The sequence below is a fragment of the Triturus cristatus genome, chromosome 11 (genome assembly GCF_964204655.1).
Source record: "Triturus cristatus chromosome 11, aTriCri1.1, whole genome shotgun sequence".
NCBI lineage: Eukaryota > Metazoa > Chordata > Amphibia > Caudata > Salamandridae > Triturus > Triturus cristatus.
In genome coordinates, this window is record NC_140594.1 from 661,899,876 (window position 1) to 661,918,429 (window position 18,554).

The window sequence follows — 18,554 nt, forward strand, 5'->3', positions numbered from 1 at the left end:
CTCTCTTGATGTCCGCATTCCGCACCCTCATATCTATGGAGATCTGCACACTGCATCCGGTTGCTTTGGCTTCTTGGCGATCACGATGGGGGAGACCCAGGGTGTGGGGCCCAGTGACATTCTCAATGATGCCTCCTTCTTTGAGGTGCCGCAGCTCTTATTGTGCTTTAGGGCAAAGGTAGAACGCCACCGACTCAATCAACTTGTTGATATGGAGTCATATAGTCTAGTCATTTAGGCACCCTCTGTCCTTGAACAGTGAGGCAACCCGTGAGTGAGGGTGTTGATCTCATTGGCATGGATGCTGAATGCAAAACGCACCAAACCAAGTTCCTGGGCTGTTCGGAAGCTTATTAGAAACCCACTGCCTTCGTGGGATTCGTAGATCTTGGCTTTTGTTGTGGCGTCATGGTGGGTGATGTCAGCGTGGAAGATTCCTGAGAGCTTTTGAGGTGATTGGTTGCCAAAAGCGTACACCTTGACTTTGGCGGAGCTTAACCTGGGTGGGTCGGCAGTTTCTGGTATAGGTCTGCAGCCATGCGATTGATTGAGTCCCCTATCTCGATCAGTAGTGTGATCGAGTGGGATTATATTGTGACCTTGTATTTGTGGGAGGCATGGGCAGCTGAGCCTTGTGGTTCTACAGCATGTACCACATGAACAGTTTCTTGCTCATTATCGTCCATATCACTTCTTTTCACTACCTCAGAGTGGGTGTCGATGTTGAGCACAGTCCGCCTGGCCAGGGAACTGGGTTGCTTAGGGGCAAACGGCAGACCTTAGAGAAATTATTCAGTTTTTTGCCGGCTCCACACTTTTTTCCCATGCTAGGCAGCCATCTTGATGGGGGAACAGCCCCCATGCCATCTGCAGGGTCAGCTGAGTGCCCTGGGCATGGGTGCCTTTGACTTCAGCTTGTGAGTCTCTCTGCTAATGGCATTGATGGGCTCTGTCTTGATCGGTTGTTGCTGCCCTGTCTCCATGTGTACCACCCAAGCCTTGGACAGCCTCTTGGACTGCCCAAGTGCTAGAATGTCCTTCATTAACATGTTGGCCACCTGCAGGACTTGTTTATGGAGAATTACCAAGGCAAACCTTTGTATAAATAGCTCTCTGACCTCATCTTCCTCATCTGGTAGAGTGCATGTAGCGGTCAGGTCTCTCAGACGGGCGTAGAAGACATCTACAGACACATCAGGTTTTTAGCGTGCCTGCCGGAGGAGGAAACAATTGTAGTCTGGGTTTGCAAATAGTTCTATATGGGCAGTGATAGCATTCCTGAGTGTTGAGTGTGTACGGAGCGGCCCATCGCCCATGACATACTTGGCGATTTTATGCACATCCGCTCCTCCCAGGTGGAGGAGTAGTGCCCTCATCCTTTCATCTGCTGTGTTGCCAGCCTCAAAGTAGGTTCTGAGGCACTCGATCCATGCTTTCCATCTTGCGGTCTTAATTGGCAGATTGTGCGTAACAGAAAAGAGCTGTAGGGCAGGAGATGTCGTCATCTCCCTGGGCCACAAGGGCTGAGATGGGACAGGTATACTGGTGCAGCAGGGGTGGATGCAGGTGTAGCCAGGCCGTGGGTGGTGAGACTTGGGCACAGAAGCCACAGGCATGGGGCTAGGGTAGGTTGGGGCCCAGTGGCACTGCTAGTGAGTACCAGGCTCGCCATGAAGGAATGACCCAGGACACCAGTCTCTCACAGTGGAAAGCTCTACAATCTATTGCCGGAGTCCTTCAAAACCATCCTGTTTCTTGGGAAGGTGGAGTGAAGTCTCACTACTGGGCACCGGGCTCTGCTGAAGCTTCTCTTCAGGGAGATGTCCGATGTGGGCCTCCAGGCCCAACTGTGACTAGAGGGGTGGGGTCGCCTCAAGCAGAGAGCGAAGCACACGTCGCTGCCACATCCATTCAGCTGAGGAACAGGCCAGAGGAAGTGCTGGGCCGACAGACTAGGTCTTGACACAGCACGTGTCTAGCACGATGCAGTTGCTCCAGCTGTTAGGTCGGCGGGGTGTCTGCCGCGGGACTCGCAGTGCCGGTTGCTGCTGCACATGCATCTCGGGGCAAGGCGGAACCTGCCGACACTCCTGCTGTGCAGGCAAATGGCATGCACGGGTGTCACCGTGCATGGGAAGCTTCGCCGGGTATCGTTGCACCGGGTCAGGTAGTGCGAGGCCTCCTGTAGAGCCGCTCCTGACAAGCAGGGGTGGCGGCTGTCGCTCACCGGGTTTGCAGCATCCTCGTCGCCAATGTGGTGATCTGCTTAGTGGCCGCTGGCACTCAAGTAATACACACATACTGGTCTTATACTTTACTAACTGACCGCCCCTTAAGAGGTGCCCTCCTTTCACTTCGCCTACAACATCGGGACGCCAGACTGAACTATTGTCTGGACGCCCGCGGAGATATTCCAACATATGCTAAAATAACACACCTACAAAAAACCTCCATTCGTATACTTAATTGGTGGCTCCTAGTGACCTACAACACTAGAATGTTGATTTTATTGCTTTTTATAATTCTGTTTCAGTGCACCGAAGCACTTCGCATAAGCCACCTCATGGAAAATTAGGAAATTCGTTTTGAATAATACATCATCTAATTGGTGTGTGATTGAGTGTTGAACAAGTAAGGCTCATTGCCTACCCAAAACATAACTATGCATAATATTAAACATTATATAATTGTGCTAAGCAGCCATGCACAATATAAACAAAAAATACCAGATCTTTGCTAGTCGAATATTAAACTGTAGTCCAGAATCACCATGCGTTTGTGCAGGAGTCATATTAACTATAATGGCCTGATCCGGCCTTGCATCGAAACCTATCATATGGACACCGTGTTTATCATTTTTAAAACCAGCTGTCATACTGACTTTTCCCCCTTCTTAGACTTTCTTAAAACCACTCAGTGACTGTCATGTTATTTAATGAGCCTGATTTGTAAAAGACAAATGCATATTCGGACAATTTTTAAATTTATCCATTTTTATCGCTAGACTAGTGCACTGCTGTAGCACTAACTAAAGTCCTTTATTTGCTCCTTTTTAAACTTGTACATGTATACATAAGTGACGTCATATGGTTTTAATATTTTGTTATGATTTTTAGTAATCAAACAATAAAATTTGAATTAGAATTGAAACTATCATCAGACGACAGCAAGTGCAAACAAGTTGCCATATTTTTCGCGTACGTATTAAATGTGTAATTTAGTAGTAAATATGCATCTAACAAAGCTTTCCCCTTTTTAGGTCGAGCATCAGCGCGCATGCGCTGTCTGCAAGACCTGGTGTAATCAATAAAAGGACTGTATTCCTGCCTCCTACTTATCATTGGTGCACTCCAGCGTCGCTCTTCCTTGCTGCCTCCTGTTTCGTTCCTGCAGCCGACACCTCACTTCGTTTACAGGCTGAGGCGCACCGGTAAAGCATGATGTAAGTACGCTTGTTTAATTCATGTTCCTCCCTCATACTTTGTTTTGCTTTCCAGGATACTCGTTTCACGATACTAACAATGCTTGTTCTGCTTGGTGGTGGGAATGTTCGTTTCATGCATTTTAAGAGCATGAACGTTTGTGTAAAGTTAAGGGGGACACCAGTATTCATCTTAGTCTTTTGCGCAAATTGCATGCGGTTGGAAGATTATTTTTTAAATATCGGACTGCATCGTATATTTTCCTACTTGTGCTTGGAGTGTTAAATTCTAAATTATGAGTGTTTTTCCACCTCTCGTACACATATTTTCTTTTGTTTTATGAAAGAGGAGCGTGTGGGAGACGTGCAGGACACGTGCTCAGTAGCTTTTCCCTGGGTCATGTGCACTACTCACTGCAAGTGTCCCTTACTTGACACCTCCTTTCACTGTGAGGGGGGTCGGTCTGGGGTCTGTCGTCTGTCTTTTTCCGCGTTCTTCTGATTAATGCATTTTCCTCCAACACCAGAAGATGACAGGATCCGCTGTTGCCAGCTCGTGCCAAAATTCTCATTGTGAAGTTTCGCAGTTTCTAGCTTCATGGGCACCGCTCTACATGATTCAGCACTTCACCCACTTTCATGTCACTTTAGTGCTTGTTCTTTTTACACTATATTTAGGTTTTAGGGCAGTGTAACAGGATGCAGCCCTTATGGTCATTTGATCCTTTCCAAGCAGCATGGGACCTACGCTTTAAATTTTACATACTCAGCGCCCGCTTTCACTTTTACATACAAAGCACAGCGCTCGCCTTAACTTTTAATTACTCATAGCCGCACCTACTTTCACTTTTAAATACTATGCTTGGGCCCGCTTTCACATTTAAATACTAAGTGCAGTGTCAGCTGCCTTACGTGGTTATGTGAAGGTAAAGTCTGATGATAAGGAGACATACCTCTGTGATCGCTCTGTGCTGTTACTTCCTTTGCCTGCACCGAGAGAAGCTCTGCAGCAACAAAGACAGCAGAACAACTCATACCATTCACAGCACTCTTCCACGTCACCCAAAATCATTCAGCATGGCACGCAGGATGTTCAGTTTCTGAGCACTATGAAAAATACAGCAGCATTTTTTCCATTTCCTTGGCAAAGATAGTCTACCTTGTTTTTTCAACAACTAGGTGAACAGTTGCTGGACCCATTAGGTGAGCCGCCTGAGAGAAACATATTGTTTCTTCTTAAGATCTGTACAATATTATGCTCCACCTGTTCGGTTTTGCTGTAAGACCAGAGACAAGGAACTTTATATCACATGAAATACACTAGGCAGGGTTACAACTATCTTCCCTAAGTGCAATTATCAACTTTGATTTCCTGCTTTTAAAAACGATTTAGGATACTGGTCTAAAATGTTCTTTTAAAACCCTATGTAATGTTGCGAGTAAAGCGGCCGCAGATCTTGTGTCTGGAATTGAGGCACTCACTATATCTGGAGTACAGCTGCATTTTGACTATTTTTTGTCTTTAGAGTGTCTCAATAAATTAAGTTAGGTGTTTATTTTGCCTTTTTCTGCTACAGAAATCATATTATTTTTTAAGATAATCGCCAGGTTCACATTGACCATGACTGGGAGTATAGTGCATCCTTCACATTCCTGTAAGTGGCATGTTCTTAACAATACTGCACGGAATGGCAATCGGTGTGGTTTTCACAAGAGCATATACACTTTAAAAATGATATCAACTTCACACTTTATTTTGAACTATTAACTTCGCAGTTCAGTTCTCTCTCGTTTCCCAGTTCCAGCAATAGTAGCGTAAACAATCCAGGATTTTGCTCTGCATTTGTATCTTCTACTCCTGCTTTTATAATTGGGTACAGAGGACTACATGTCCCATAATGCAAAGAGTATGTTTGGCCCGATGTGCTGCTCACGCACAGATGTGGAGAACGTTAGTGCTGTTTGCGGCTGTTCCTGTGTTACAAGTGAAAGCTATTCCTTTGCAGACATTTTTTTTTTACCAATGTCTAGCATTATTTCTTCAACGCTTACCTCATTTGCCTAGGAGTCTGTCCCCTCTCTCACTCCAAGCCCATTCCCTTTCACCAAACACAGTGACAACAGTAGGGATAGCTTCCATGTATGACTCGGCAACAGGCATAAATGTAACCTTTATGCCTGTGAAGCCATAGTTACCAAATTTGGAGATTACTTCTGTCTGACATTTCCATGGGTTCAGTAGGCTTATGTGTAACATTCCAAATGCCTTGTGTGTTGATGTCTTTCAAAAAGAGGACATCTGTAGTGTCCTTCTAACGATATCAATTTCACAAATTAATTACTGCAGTGTTAGTAGTATAAAAACTGCCTTAAAATAGTGCATCACTCCTGGGGTACATATGCAAGGGGCAGTGTAGTGCCATAATAACCAAGATACAGGAGTTTTCAGGCCAGGGCTATAGTTTCTGGAGTTTGTATGTTATACCATATATATATTTTGGCTACACCACCAGAGTCAAGTGGGAAAACCTGTGTCACCTTTTCAAGGTGCTGATATCAGACTAGTAGTACAGGGGAACTCTGCTACACACAGTAAAAAACCCTTATATCTGTACAAAGTATTTAGTGTGGAAATAGGGCATGTATGAGAACCCTGGCAAGGATGCATTCTTGCATTCTGTACTGCTGCCAGAAACAAACAAGCATTTGCAATGCAATAGGTCTCGCATTTACACGAGTTTAAGCTATTGGCATTGTAAATGACATTGCTTTTTATTTGTAAACAACAAAAATAAAAAGCATTGTTATTTGCAATGTCAATAGCTCAAACCCGCGTAAATGCGAGACCTATTGCATTGCAAATGCTCGTTAGATTAGTGAGTAGAAATGGTTCCATTTGGCCTGCCCGTCAAATTATTTAAATAAACAAGCGCAGCCGCTAAAGTGAAAGTGGACTGCGCTGCAAATAAAAATAAATTGTGCTTACCCACTTATGAAGGAGACCGTGTAATGTCACAACTAAAAGATCCAGTCCTCATGGGAGGTAACAAATGGCGACAGGGCGCTAACAAGGAGGGACTAACAAGCCTCATTATCAATCGGAAGACAGCATTTACCAAGGACAATGACACCAGACAATCAAAAATATGGGCAGAGAGAAGGCGAGGCTTCCACTGCATACTCGACTATTGCATGCCTTGCAGAACGTCAGCGCATGCGTGCTGACGCTAGGCTCAACCAAAAAAGTGCAGATACTCAGTACTGGACAGTACTGGCCCATTTAAAGCACTGTAGCAGGCGGCTAGCAAGAGCCAGGCAGCCACAGACAAGCATGCATCAGCACCGGCCTTGCTGCCTCAGTTCCCCAAGCCCACACTGATATGACCCCTTAGGTGTCAGGAATGAAGTTCTCATACTGTTTATTTAGATGTGCTTTATAGCACTTTGTACAATATGTGTGACGTCACATATGATACATGTCAGTGGTGCGGCAGCTCAGGTACATTAGGCCTCTTTTGTGGAGGATAAAGCATCACAATCGGGGCAGTTTTAGAAGACCAGCTAATAATAAATAGAGAACAGTCTAGATTTGTTTAGTGTTTCGTGTAGCTCCTTAACCCCTTCGCCGCGGCGGGAATTCCGCCGCGGCGCTGGGGGGTGCGGGGGGGGCAGCGCGGTGGCGCTGTGCTCATGACGGAGCCGCTCCGTCATGAGCCACGGTTGAGCTGTGCTCATGACGGAACGGTTCCGTCATGACTCCGCCCAGTTGAGTTGTCCCCCCGCACAGGCGGGGAAACAGCGCCGCGTGGGCGGAGCGGCCGCCAACGGTCGTGGCATGACGGAACCGTTCCGTCATGAGCACACGGCAACCGTGGCTCATGACGGAACGGTTCCGTCATGAGCGGGGAAGGGGTTAATGTGGGTCAATAGGATTATATACCAATGAGAAGGGTTTTCTAAGGATGGGAAGCATTCTCACTTCAGTTGGAAAGGGAGGTGGGTGACAATGACTGCTGAGAGGACTGGACACCTGTAAAATGAGGCACCCCAGACCAGACTGCCTGAACTCTGTGGGGAGAACAGGGAAATGTGGGTGAAAAGGCATATGACTGTTTATCAAATACCCTTTCTCACTCTTTGCCTGCTTGCATTTCAACAGTATTGTTCCTGATTTTGCTGCATTATGTGTTTCCTGCGTTTCATACATACTTAAAATAAAAACTGTGAACTCTCTTGTTCTGGCTTCAACTTTGCGGCAAAACAAATCGCGGTCTTACCACAGTCTTTAGGTCCAAACTACGGCTTGAAACTTTGGTTTTAAGAGAAAAGGTTTGCAGTCATAAAAAATGTACTACTTAGACCAAGATTCTGATGTGAGCACTCCTTCTCCCAGCGGTAATAAGTGGGCACTCCAGGGAAGGAATGGCCAGGAGATTACACTCATACTGGTCTGTGGGTATTCACAACTTTTTCTCGATCCAGTTCCACACTGGAAACGATCAGAGATGTCAATAGCCCCCAGCAATACTGGAATTGTATCAGAATCTGAAAAAGGGCTGTCTCTTTATGAGATATATTTAAATCCATAACATGCTCATTCTCCAAGCCATCTCTCAGGTTACCTTGATTGTGAGGGTTCGACCTTTATTTCATGCTCTTTGTTGGGTAAAAAATAACCTGGTCACTGTTATTCAATTGCATAGATAGCACCCGCACATGTTCAGAGCCATGCCCATTAAAACGCAGTTTAAATCTAAACAAATAACGTCCGTTTATTTGGTGCAACCTGTTTCATTCAGAATGTTTTTTAGTGGTTTTATGGCTTTAAAGCCACCCAACCCCCTTCTCGCGCATTTCTGTTGCTTGTGCTGGCTTCAGCTTCAGCCAGTCTCAACCACTCCTTACCTTCAAATTGTCAGCAGGCACCACTGGCAAGTAATGGCCAATGACACACAAGCTGTATTTTTTTCAGATTCCCCTTCCTGCTCTTTTGTAAGGAAAATAAACCATAGCGGTGCCCCAACAAACATAACAGGAAAAATAACAGCACTTGTACTTGACCGATACTGGGCTTGCGCGCCCACCCTCCCGCTGGAATCTGGAGCCCCTCATTCCCTCTGTCAGCAGCTGGGACAGGCGAGATAAAAGAAAGACATGGTGGGAGAGGGGCTTCTTCCAAAAGTCAGCATCCTCGCTTTCAACCAAAATAAAGAAAATGCGCTTGCGACATCACTGACAGTAGACACAACAAGCATTTGCAATGCAATAGGACTCGCATTTGAGTGCGACCTATTGCATTGCAAATGGGAGTGCGGGTGGGAAGGGGCAGCAAGAAGGCACTTACAGCGGGAGTGCGGGTGGGGTGAGAGACGGTACGGACAACAGGAGTGCGGGGGAGGGGGAAGAAGGCACGGGCAATGGGAGTGTGGGCGGGAGGGGGAGAGAAGGGACGGACAATGGGAGGGCAGGCAGGGGAGAAGGCAAGGACAACGAGAGTGCGGGCGGGGAGGGGGGAAAAAGGGTAAGTTACTTACCTGTAATCCTAGTTCTCTTCCAGGGGTATCCTCATCAAAGTCATAAGCACTGAATATTCCCGCCCATGTGCGGGGACCCCGGAAATAATAAAATCATATATGTAAAAAACATACATATATACAGCTCTGTATATGTATAAACATATATTATTTTTTCCCAAGCAAATGCAGCCCCTAAAAAAGAAGGCTAGGCAATGTATAAATACACATCCAATAATACATATAGGTATAATAAAAACACCTAAATCTCTTTTTTTTTTTTTTTTTTTTTAATGAGGTAAACACTCATGAGAAAGCAAAAAAGAGAAAACTGTGGGAAACACAGATCTACAACACATTGCTAGCCTGCAGGCTGCATTGCAATACAATACCATAGAGACTGAAAAGACCTGTATAGGTAAAAACTGGCACCGTGCCTTTAAGGCAGCCCTGGCTTCCATATCCCATCATGCCTCAGGGGTGACAGTTAGGTCAGTTGTTCTTTGCGGGACCGTAGTCCTAAACACAAAGATATATCCTTTCCATAATGAATAATACACTTCTTCTCATTTGCCTGGGGAGGTGGGTGGGTTGCTTATGACTTTCATGAGGATACCCCTGGAAGAGAACTAGGATTACAGGTAAGTAACTTACCCTTCTCTTCCAGGGGATCCTCATCAATAGTCATAAGCACTGAATAGAGTAGCAAGCTCACCTTCCACCTGCAGGCAAATGAAAAAAAGATTGTACCACACATGGAGTAAGAAAATCATGAAAATGATTATGTATGGAACAGATTCCTCAAGGAGGCTTGTCCTACTTGAGTGTCTGCTCTGGTGTCCGAATCCAGACAATAGTGTCTGGTAAAGGTGTGGACAGATCTCCAAGTGGCTGCCTTGCAGATCTCGGAGAGTGGAACATTATTGAGAAAAGCAGCGGTAGCCGCTTTTCCTCTTGTAGAATGCGCTTTAGGGCGCGCCCCCAATGGTTTCTGAGCCAGTTGGTAGGCCAATGTAATACTTGAAACAATCCACCTAGCAATGGAACGTTTGGATGCAGCAAAGCCCATACGGACAACCCCGTAGTTCACAAACAGTTGATCAGATTTCCTGACATTCTTAGTCCTATCTAGATAGAATTTTAGGACCCTTTTGACATCTAAAGAATGCAACGCCCTCTCTGCCGGAGAGGAGGGGTTGGGAAAAAAGGTTGGTAAGGAGATGGCTTGGTTTACATGAAAGTCCGATACCACCTTAGGCAGGAATGAAGGGTGAGTCCTCATCACTACCCTATTGAGATGAAACGTAGTGTAGGGTTCTTTAGAACAGAGGGCCTGTATCTCACTGACCCTCCGTACTGAAGTGATGGCTATTAAAAAGGCTGTCTTCCATGTGAGGTGTTGTAGGGTAGCTTTATGAATAGGCTCAAAAGGAGAACCCATGAGCCTTGACAGAACCAAGTTTAGCTCCCAGGAAGGAGAGGGAGGTCTAACAGGGGGATAGACTTTCTTGAGACCTTGCAAGAAATCCTTCACCACCTGCAACTTAAAAAATGACTGCTGCGAAGGCGAACGCCTGTATGCTGTTATGGCTGCTAGGTGAACCTTTATGGATGAAAATTTCAACCCTGCCCTCGCTAAATGAAGAAGATAGGGCAAAATTACATCCTCCTGGCATTTTGTTGGATCATAATGATGCTGAGCACACCATATGTAAAATCTTTTCCACTTACAGAAGTAGGAATGTCTTGTCGAAGGCCTCCTGGCTTCCTTAAGTATGGACATGCACCCTTGAGGGAGGTTCAGATGTCCATACTGGAGGACTTCAGGAGCCATGCTGTTAAGCTCAGCGAGGGAAGGCTGGGATGGTAAATCTTCCCCTGCATCTTGGATAACAAGTCCGGCCTGCACGGCAGCCGTTTGTGGGGGCGGATCGACATGTGCAGGAGATCCGTGTACCACCACTGCCTCGGCCAGTCCGGTGCTATGAGGATCATCTTGGCAGATGAATTCTGCAGCTTGGTCACCACCTTGGGGATTAGTGGGAGAGGCGGAAAAGCGTACACAAATGTCATTGACCAATTGATCGAAAGGGCATTCCCTAGGGATCCTGGTTGATGGTATCTTGAGGCGAAGCCTCGGCATTTTGTGTTGTGCTCGTCCGCGAAGAGGTCCACTTGCGGACGCCCCCATTCCCCGAAGATGTCTTCTAACACCTCGTCGTTTAGTACCCAGTCCTCTGGTTCTTGAAAATGACGACTGAGTAAGTCCGCTTGCACATTGAGTTCTCCTGGTAGGTGCACCGCTTTCAATGAGATGTTCCTTGCTAGGATCCAGTGCCACAGGGACTGAGCTTCCAGCGAGAGCGTCCTGGATCGAGTACCCCCCTGCTTGTTCAGGTAGTACATTGTGGTGGTATTGTCCGTCTGTACTAGAATGGTACTCGTCGTGATCGCAGGCAGGAACGCTTTGAGGGCTAGGTGGACTGCCCTGAGCTCCAGCATGTTGATGTGGTACAACTGCTCGCTGCTGGACCACCGTCCCTGAGTTTGCAGAGACTCGAAATGCGCACCCCAACCTTGAAGGGATGCGTCGGTGATTAAGGTCTGAGTTGGGGGTTCTTGATGGAAGGGGATCCCCATTTGTAGATTCAGTGGCTTCAGCCACCACTTGACTGACTGCCTGGCCGCCGAGGAAAGGCAAACTTTTTCTTCCCACAGGGAGTTCCTTTGATCCCATTTGTCCTCGAGATCTTGCTGGAGAGGACGCATCCTTAGCCTGGCATTGGGCACTAGGAAAATGCAGGATGCCATGGCCCCTAGCAGAGATGAGATTTGTCTTGCCGACGACAGATTCCTTTGAGGATAATGGATGACTGTCTTTCCTCCGAAGGAAACACTTTTCCTACTACGGAGTCTATAGTTGCACCCCGGTAGTGGATCCTCTGTGTTGGTGAAAAATTGGACTTTTTGGCATTCACTCTGAGACCCAACTTGCGACATAAGCTCAGGCAAAGCGACAGCTGTGATCGAACACTCTGAGGCGATGGACCCTTTATTAGCCAGTCGTCTAGGTAGGGATAGACGAAGACTCCTGCCCGCCTCAGCGCAGCCGCTACTACTGCCACGCATTTTGTGAATACTCGTGGAGCTGACTTCAGGCCAAATGGAAGAACTTTGAACTGATAGTGAGAGTTCCCCACCGCAAACCTGAGAAATTTTCGATGATTCCGTTGGATGGGAATATGGAAATATGCGTCCTGAAGATCCAGCGTACACATCCAATCGCCCAACCGGAGAAGAGGATATATTTGGTGGAGCGCCAGCATGCGAAATTTTTCCTTTCTTATGTGTTTGTTCAGTATCCGTAGGTCCAAAATGGGTCTGAACTCTACCTTCGCACTCCTTTTTTGAATCAGAAAGTATCTGGAGTAAACTCCCTTTCCTCTTTGGTTTTTGGGTACTTTTTCTATTGCAGATTTGAGCAGAAGAGTCGCCACCTCTTCTCTGAGCTGCGTTAGATGCTGGGCCGAATGAACAGGAGGAATCGATGGAGGGTGGCTTCGAAAACGAAGCGAGTACCCATGCCGCAGTATATTCAGAACCCACTTGTCCTTTGTGATGGATTGCCACTCTGGAAGATGATGCGCAACACTTCCTCCCACCGGAGCGGTGGACAGCATCGGAGGAAGCGGTTCCTCATTGCTTCCCTGGAGCCTTGTTTCCAGCGTTTGACTGCCTGTTGTTACCACGTCCCCTGGATGGTCTGCGGGACTGGTACTGCTGTTTCTTTTGACCTTGCTGGTCCTGGTTCTTCTGCCACTGAGGGGTTTGAACCCTCTGCTGGTAGTTACGCCTGTCATTTCCCCTGCGGCGTCGAAACTCTTTCCTCTTTTCAAGCCCGACGGCTTTCATGGTCTCCAGTTCTGCTTTCATACGGGCCATTTCTTCGTCTGCATGAGACCCAAAAAGTGAACTGCCCGAGAAAGGCAGACTTAGTATTCTCGCCTGCGCTTCCGGCTTCAAGGCCGTCAATCTGAGCCAAGATGATCTTCTGGCTGTGATTCCATGGGCATAAGAATGCGCTGCTAGTGTTGCCCCATCTGCCCCTGCACTTATGACCTGGTTAGAAACCAGACTTCCCTCGTGCAAAATTTCTTCAAAGTCCCGTCTATCCTCTGATGGAACTTTTTCAATGAACCTCTGGAGAGAGTCCCACAATGATCTATCATAGCGCCCCAGAAGCGCTGAGGCGCTGGCCACCTTTAAGCTAGAAGATGCCGAACCGCAAACTCTCCTCCCCCAAGAGTCTTGCGTCTTACTGTCTTTATCTGGGGGCACCATTGAAGACCCCGCTACTGCATGCATCTTTCTGGCAGCAGCGGTGATGACAGAATCCAGTGGAGGATCTGATCTTAGGAACAGAGGATCTTCCGGAGCCGGACGGTACTTTTTTAGAATCCGCGCCGGTGCAGATTTGGTGGTCGCTGGCGTGAGAAAAATATCCATTACTGGTTGTAGCAAACCAGGGACTAACGGCAACAGTGGGCGTGACACTGCTCGTTCATGAAGAGTTTCAAAGATTATGGAGGAGGTGATCTCCTGAACCGGCATAGGGATATTTAATTTTGTAGCTCCTCTACACAACACTTCCTGAAAAGTAGAGATATCATCCACCGGAGATACCCTGGAGGGTGGTGTCTCCGAGAGTGTCGGCGAATAATCCCTTCTGGATGATCTAGATGACGGGGAGGAGGAAGGGGTCCTACGGCGCCTTCTCTCCGATCTGGTCGACTCTCTCCTGTGGGAGGAGGATCTAGATCGCCTCCTTGGTGTTCGAGAGCGACGTCGAGATTCTCTTCCCCGAGAACGTGATCTGACCGGTCTCGCTGGGAAGTCCATGTCTTTTAACCTTGTTAGTGAGGCCTTAACTGCGTGAGACATAGCCGAGTCCTGAGGTATCTCTCTTGCGGGACTTTGAGGTACAGCATGTCCCTCTTCCAGCGGACTATTTTCTCTTGCAGGCACTGGAGATTGATTCACAATTTCCGGTGACTCGGACCTTGAACTCGAACCCTCTGATCCTGAAGGCGAGATAGATATAAGACGTGGTGAATCATGTTCCGAAGTTGTATATACCAGTCTATGAGGGGATTTGCGCCTTGAGACTGGCCGGATCGTAAGGCGAACATGCGACACCTCCTGAGAACCCTCTGCAGAGGGCCGCCTCGACGGCGATAGGCTTATCACCGGAGACCTGGGACTTGACTCCTCGAGGATCAATGGAGATTTTTCTTGCCTCGACGTCGAGAACCTCGTCGTCGACGGAGGACTTGATCTGAACGGAGGTCCAGACCCCGACGGGGAATCTCGCCTCGACGTTATGGACTTCTCCAAAGCCTTGGAGACCTGCGAGGACGGAGGCACCTGCCTCGACGTCGACTCCGACGGAGGCACCTGCCTCGACGTCGACTCCGACGAAGGCTCCTGCCTTGACGTCGACTCCGACGAAAGCTCCTGCCTCGACGTCGGTCTTGACGGAGGCGCCTGCCTCGACGTCGAATGCTCCGACGACGAATGCCTCGATGTTGCCATTCTCTTCGCCGACGATCGATCTTTCCTCGACGGCGAACTTGGTCTTGACGGCGATCTTGGTCTCGACGTCGACGTAGACTTCGGAGTCGAACGCCTACGAACCTCTTGTGACGTCGACTGATCTCTCACCGTCCTCGGCGTCGAATGATGTCCTTCCTTCGACGCCGAACGATGTCTGTGTTTCGACGTCGAGCGATCTTCTCTTGACGTCGAAAGATGCCTTTTAGACGTCGACCTGTGACGCCGATCCTTCGACGCCGATCTCTTAGACGTCGAAGTCGTCGACGACGAACGCATCCGCTTCGTCGCTGTATCTAAAGTCGACGACGATTTTCTTTTTGCAGCATGACTACCCCTGGACTCCTCACCTCTCAGCGACGAACCTGCCGCTGGAGTCTTCGACGCCGAGCCCGACGCCGATGGGGAGCAAACAGGGACCAGCTGCCTCGACGTCGACCGTTCTGATAAGCCGTAGAGTCTAATCCTCTCTCTCTCCTTTAAAGTCCTTTTAGAAAGGTCTTTACAATGATGACATGTTGCTGGAGAGTGAGAATCCGGCAGGCAGACAATACACACGTCATGTGTGTCTGAAGAGGCCTTCTTTTTTCCACAAGATGGACATGGAATAAATAAAGAAAGCATATTTCTGACAAAAATAGCAGAAAATCAGTCAGAAAAATACAGGATACTGACTTCTTCCCAGATATTAATAAGAGGAAGTCCAAAAGATTACTATAATGCAAATAATTCTTGACTAAAAAGTCAAAAAGAAGAGAGCTGAATTCCAGGGTCCTGACTGAAGGAGCCAGAAAGAACAACTGACCTAACTGTCACCCTTGAGGCATGATGGGATATGGAAGCCAGGGCTGCCTTAAAGGCACGGTGCCAGTTTTTACCTGCTTTTCAGTCTCTATGGTATTGTATTGCAATGCAGCCTGCAGGCTAGCAATGTGTTGTAGATCTGTGTTTCCCCCAGTTTTCTCTTTTTTGCTTTCTCATAAGTGTTTACCTCATTAAAAATAAAAAAATAAAACAGATTTAGGTGTTTTATTATACCTATATGTATTATTGGATGTGTATTTATACATTGCCTAGCCTTCTTTTTTAGGGGCTGCATTTGGTTGGGAAAAAATAATATATGTTTATACATATACAGAGCTGTATATATGTATGTTTTTTACATATATGATTTTATTATTTCCGGGGTCCCCGCACATGGGCGGGAATATTCAGTGCTTATGACTATTGATGAGGATCCCCTGGAAGAGAATAGTGCTATAAATACCACGTACCGTACAGTGTAACACTCAAAGTAAAGGGGCCAATAGCCATGGGTGGGTACAAATGACGACGTGGCCATAATAAGGCGGGACTAACAAGCCTCATAATCAATCAGAAGACAGAATTTACGACGGACACAGACAAAAGCCAATGAAAAATATGGGCAGAGAGTGAGGGCAGCTTGTCTCCCATACTCTACTACTGCATGCCTCACAGAGCGAGCAGCGCATGCGCGCTGCCGCTATAGCTCGACCTAATTAATCATTGTAAAAGTTTTACATTAGTTGTTCGAGTCAATAACTCTCTACCTTGGGTAGAGGATCTTTTGCTACCCTTGAGGTAAGTCCATACAGTGATATATAGGTGTTGCTTACAAGAAGCAAGGTTCTCAGAAACTGCATCCCTTTACTGCAAGCCTTGCTTCTTGTAAGCAATGACTATAAGTAAAAAGTGTGTGTTTACGTACCACTTGCAGGTTTTCAAAACACATAAATAAGTGGCATTGTCAGTTACAACGCCAATAGCTCAAACTCTCGCAAATGCGAGACCTATTGCATTGAAAATGCTTGTTAACTACTGCATAGGAAATTGTACCGTGTGTTGGGGGGTGTCCTTAGGCACAATTCCCACATGCAAAACTGTTGGCTTGTATTTGAGCAATAGCCTAAGTCTGTGGCCCAGATTCTTGTACGTGTCAGGCAATGCAGCGCAGCACCCAAAGATGCTGTGCTGCATTGTGCGACAGGGAGGGAGCAGGAGAGCACCATAATGTCTCTCTATTCCCCTTTCTCTTGTGCCGGTGCTGATTTCAGCTACAGAGTGCCACGCACACACCTTAGCACTATAGCGCTAGGGTGAGTGCGTGAGTCTAGCATAGGTTTTGGGCAGGAAGATTTTCCTTTCTGTTCAAAATACTATGCCTAGACAAGTTTAAAAGCTTTTCATACCTTGTATGTGTGCTGTACAGTGCAGCATGCCTGCAAAGTTTGAAAAGCATGGAGAAATGAAAACATTTCTCCATTTAACGCCTGCTTTGCAGCAGCGTTAATTTTAGAACCCTTTCTACTGATGTTTGAGAAATGGGTCTAGCATCAAAAAACATGAGTGGTAGCACGGATACACCCATGTACCACCAATGTACCACCCATGTAACACCCTCTTGATGCAAAGTATTGCAAAGCTGCTTTGCGTTAGTTTTCCATTCAAACCAACGCAAATACCAATTTATGCTGGTTTGTGAATCTCAGAAAAGGGTTAGTGTTGGTTTAGCGCGACAAATGTAAGGCTAACCAGGCAGTAAACCTTTGAGAATCTGGACCTGTATGTCAAGCTAACAGCATTTTTGTGCAAGTGCCGCACATGATGTCATTAGCAGGTAGTTCTTAGTATATCTGGTGCTGCACAGTTGTTTATGGCTGGTGCAACACAGTATTACTATTTTTTATGCACTGCTCCATCATGACAAGATTAGTAAATCTGACTTCATGTTAACAAACCACATTGTAAAAGGTCGGGGCACGAGGCCCACATACACTATAAGTAAGCACACAAGCACAGTGTTATGCTATATGGAACTGACCCAGGGCAAGTGCGCCCGACCCCTTTTATTGATAGGGTCACATGTTCTGTGACACCTATGATAGATGGGTGTGGAGTGATGGTGTAAATCAGCCCTCAGGGAGTGTCTGGTAAAGACATACACACCGCAACACTAGAACAGTGACCAGCCATCACTACATACATGATATCCAGAATTCCATTTAAAGAAAATTTTCACCCATATGTTGTCCCAATCAACTTTGTTTTGCTTGTCTGAAGTCTAAAGGAAAGGCCATCAGCTAACGGTTTCACTTAAACAATTTAAATCGAGATTCGGATGACTTTCAAACATAACGGCTTAGAACGTTTCTTTGAGCAGCAAAGTTGTGGTCTCTTCGCTTCATGCACCTTTTGGCGTTGAACCTGAAGTCTTTCTTTCTTTGCTCTTTTAACCCACACACCCCACTTCCTTTAATAGGCTATCTTTCTATCCTCGCCTGATATCAAGCCTTGAGGAAGGTTCTTCAAATATGATTGAGGAGCCAGTGGGATAGAGGAAGGTTTTTTTCATTTGCAGGTTAGGACCTTAGGTGCATGGCTGGTTTTGGACCTGGCCCTCTCTGCAGGGTCACCCTAAAAGTTTGCCTTCGCCCCTCCTGTTTCTGATCGCATTTTGTTGGCATTAAGTCTTTGCACACTTGACCACTGCTAACCAGTGCTAAAGTGCTTGTGCACTCTCCTTTAAACATGATAAAATTGGCTTACACCCAATTGTCACATTTAATTTACTTGTTAATTCCTAGTAAAGTGGTACTAAAGGTACTCAGGGATTGCAAAATAAATGCTAGTAGTGGGCTGCAGCACTTATTGTGCCACCAAGTTAAGTAGCCCTTTAAAACCTGTCTCAGGCCTGGCATTGCAACCTGAATGTGCAGTCTTAAATTGCCATTTAGACCTGGCAAAAAAAACCTTTTGCTAGGTCTAAACCTTCCTTTTTAGGTCGAAGCCTACCAGACAGCCCAGCTGTCTGGTTTGCTAAAGACATCTTGGCGACATTCAGAAAGCTTACCTGGCAATGCATTCCACCCATTGCTTACCATTGGCTTTGTGGTTTGTAACTCATATTTTCTGGCTTTCTATTTATTGGCTTTATTTGTTTTAGGCTGTCCAGAGTGAGTTTGTTCCACCCAAGGAGCAAAGGCTTTTCA

At 46.7% G+C, this 18,554-nt stretch overlaps 1 protein-coding gene and 1 long non-coding RNA gene across 3 annotated transcripts in view; one reads left to right on the forward strand and one right to left on the reverse strand.

Moving 5' to 3' along the window:
• SLCO2A1 (solute carrier organic anion transporter family member 2A1) overlaps nucleotides 1-18,554 on the reverse strand; it is a 530,482-nt gene that overhangs the window by 317,113 nt on the left and 194,815 nt on the right. The gene's annotated exons all lie outside the window — the stretch shown is intronic.
• LOC146785275 (uncharacterized) overlaps nucleotides 3,277-18,554 on the forward strand; it is a 28,554-nt gene continuing 13,276 nt past the window's right edge. The window contains exon 1 of the long non-coding RNA XR_014970395.1: nucleotides 3,277-3,442. This is a non-coding gene — a long non-coding RNA (uncharacterized LOC146785275). The remainder of the gene's footprint in view (nucleotides 3,443-18,554) is intronic.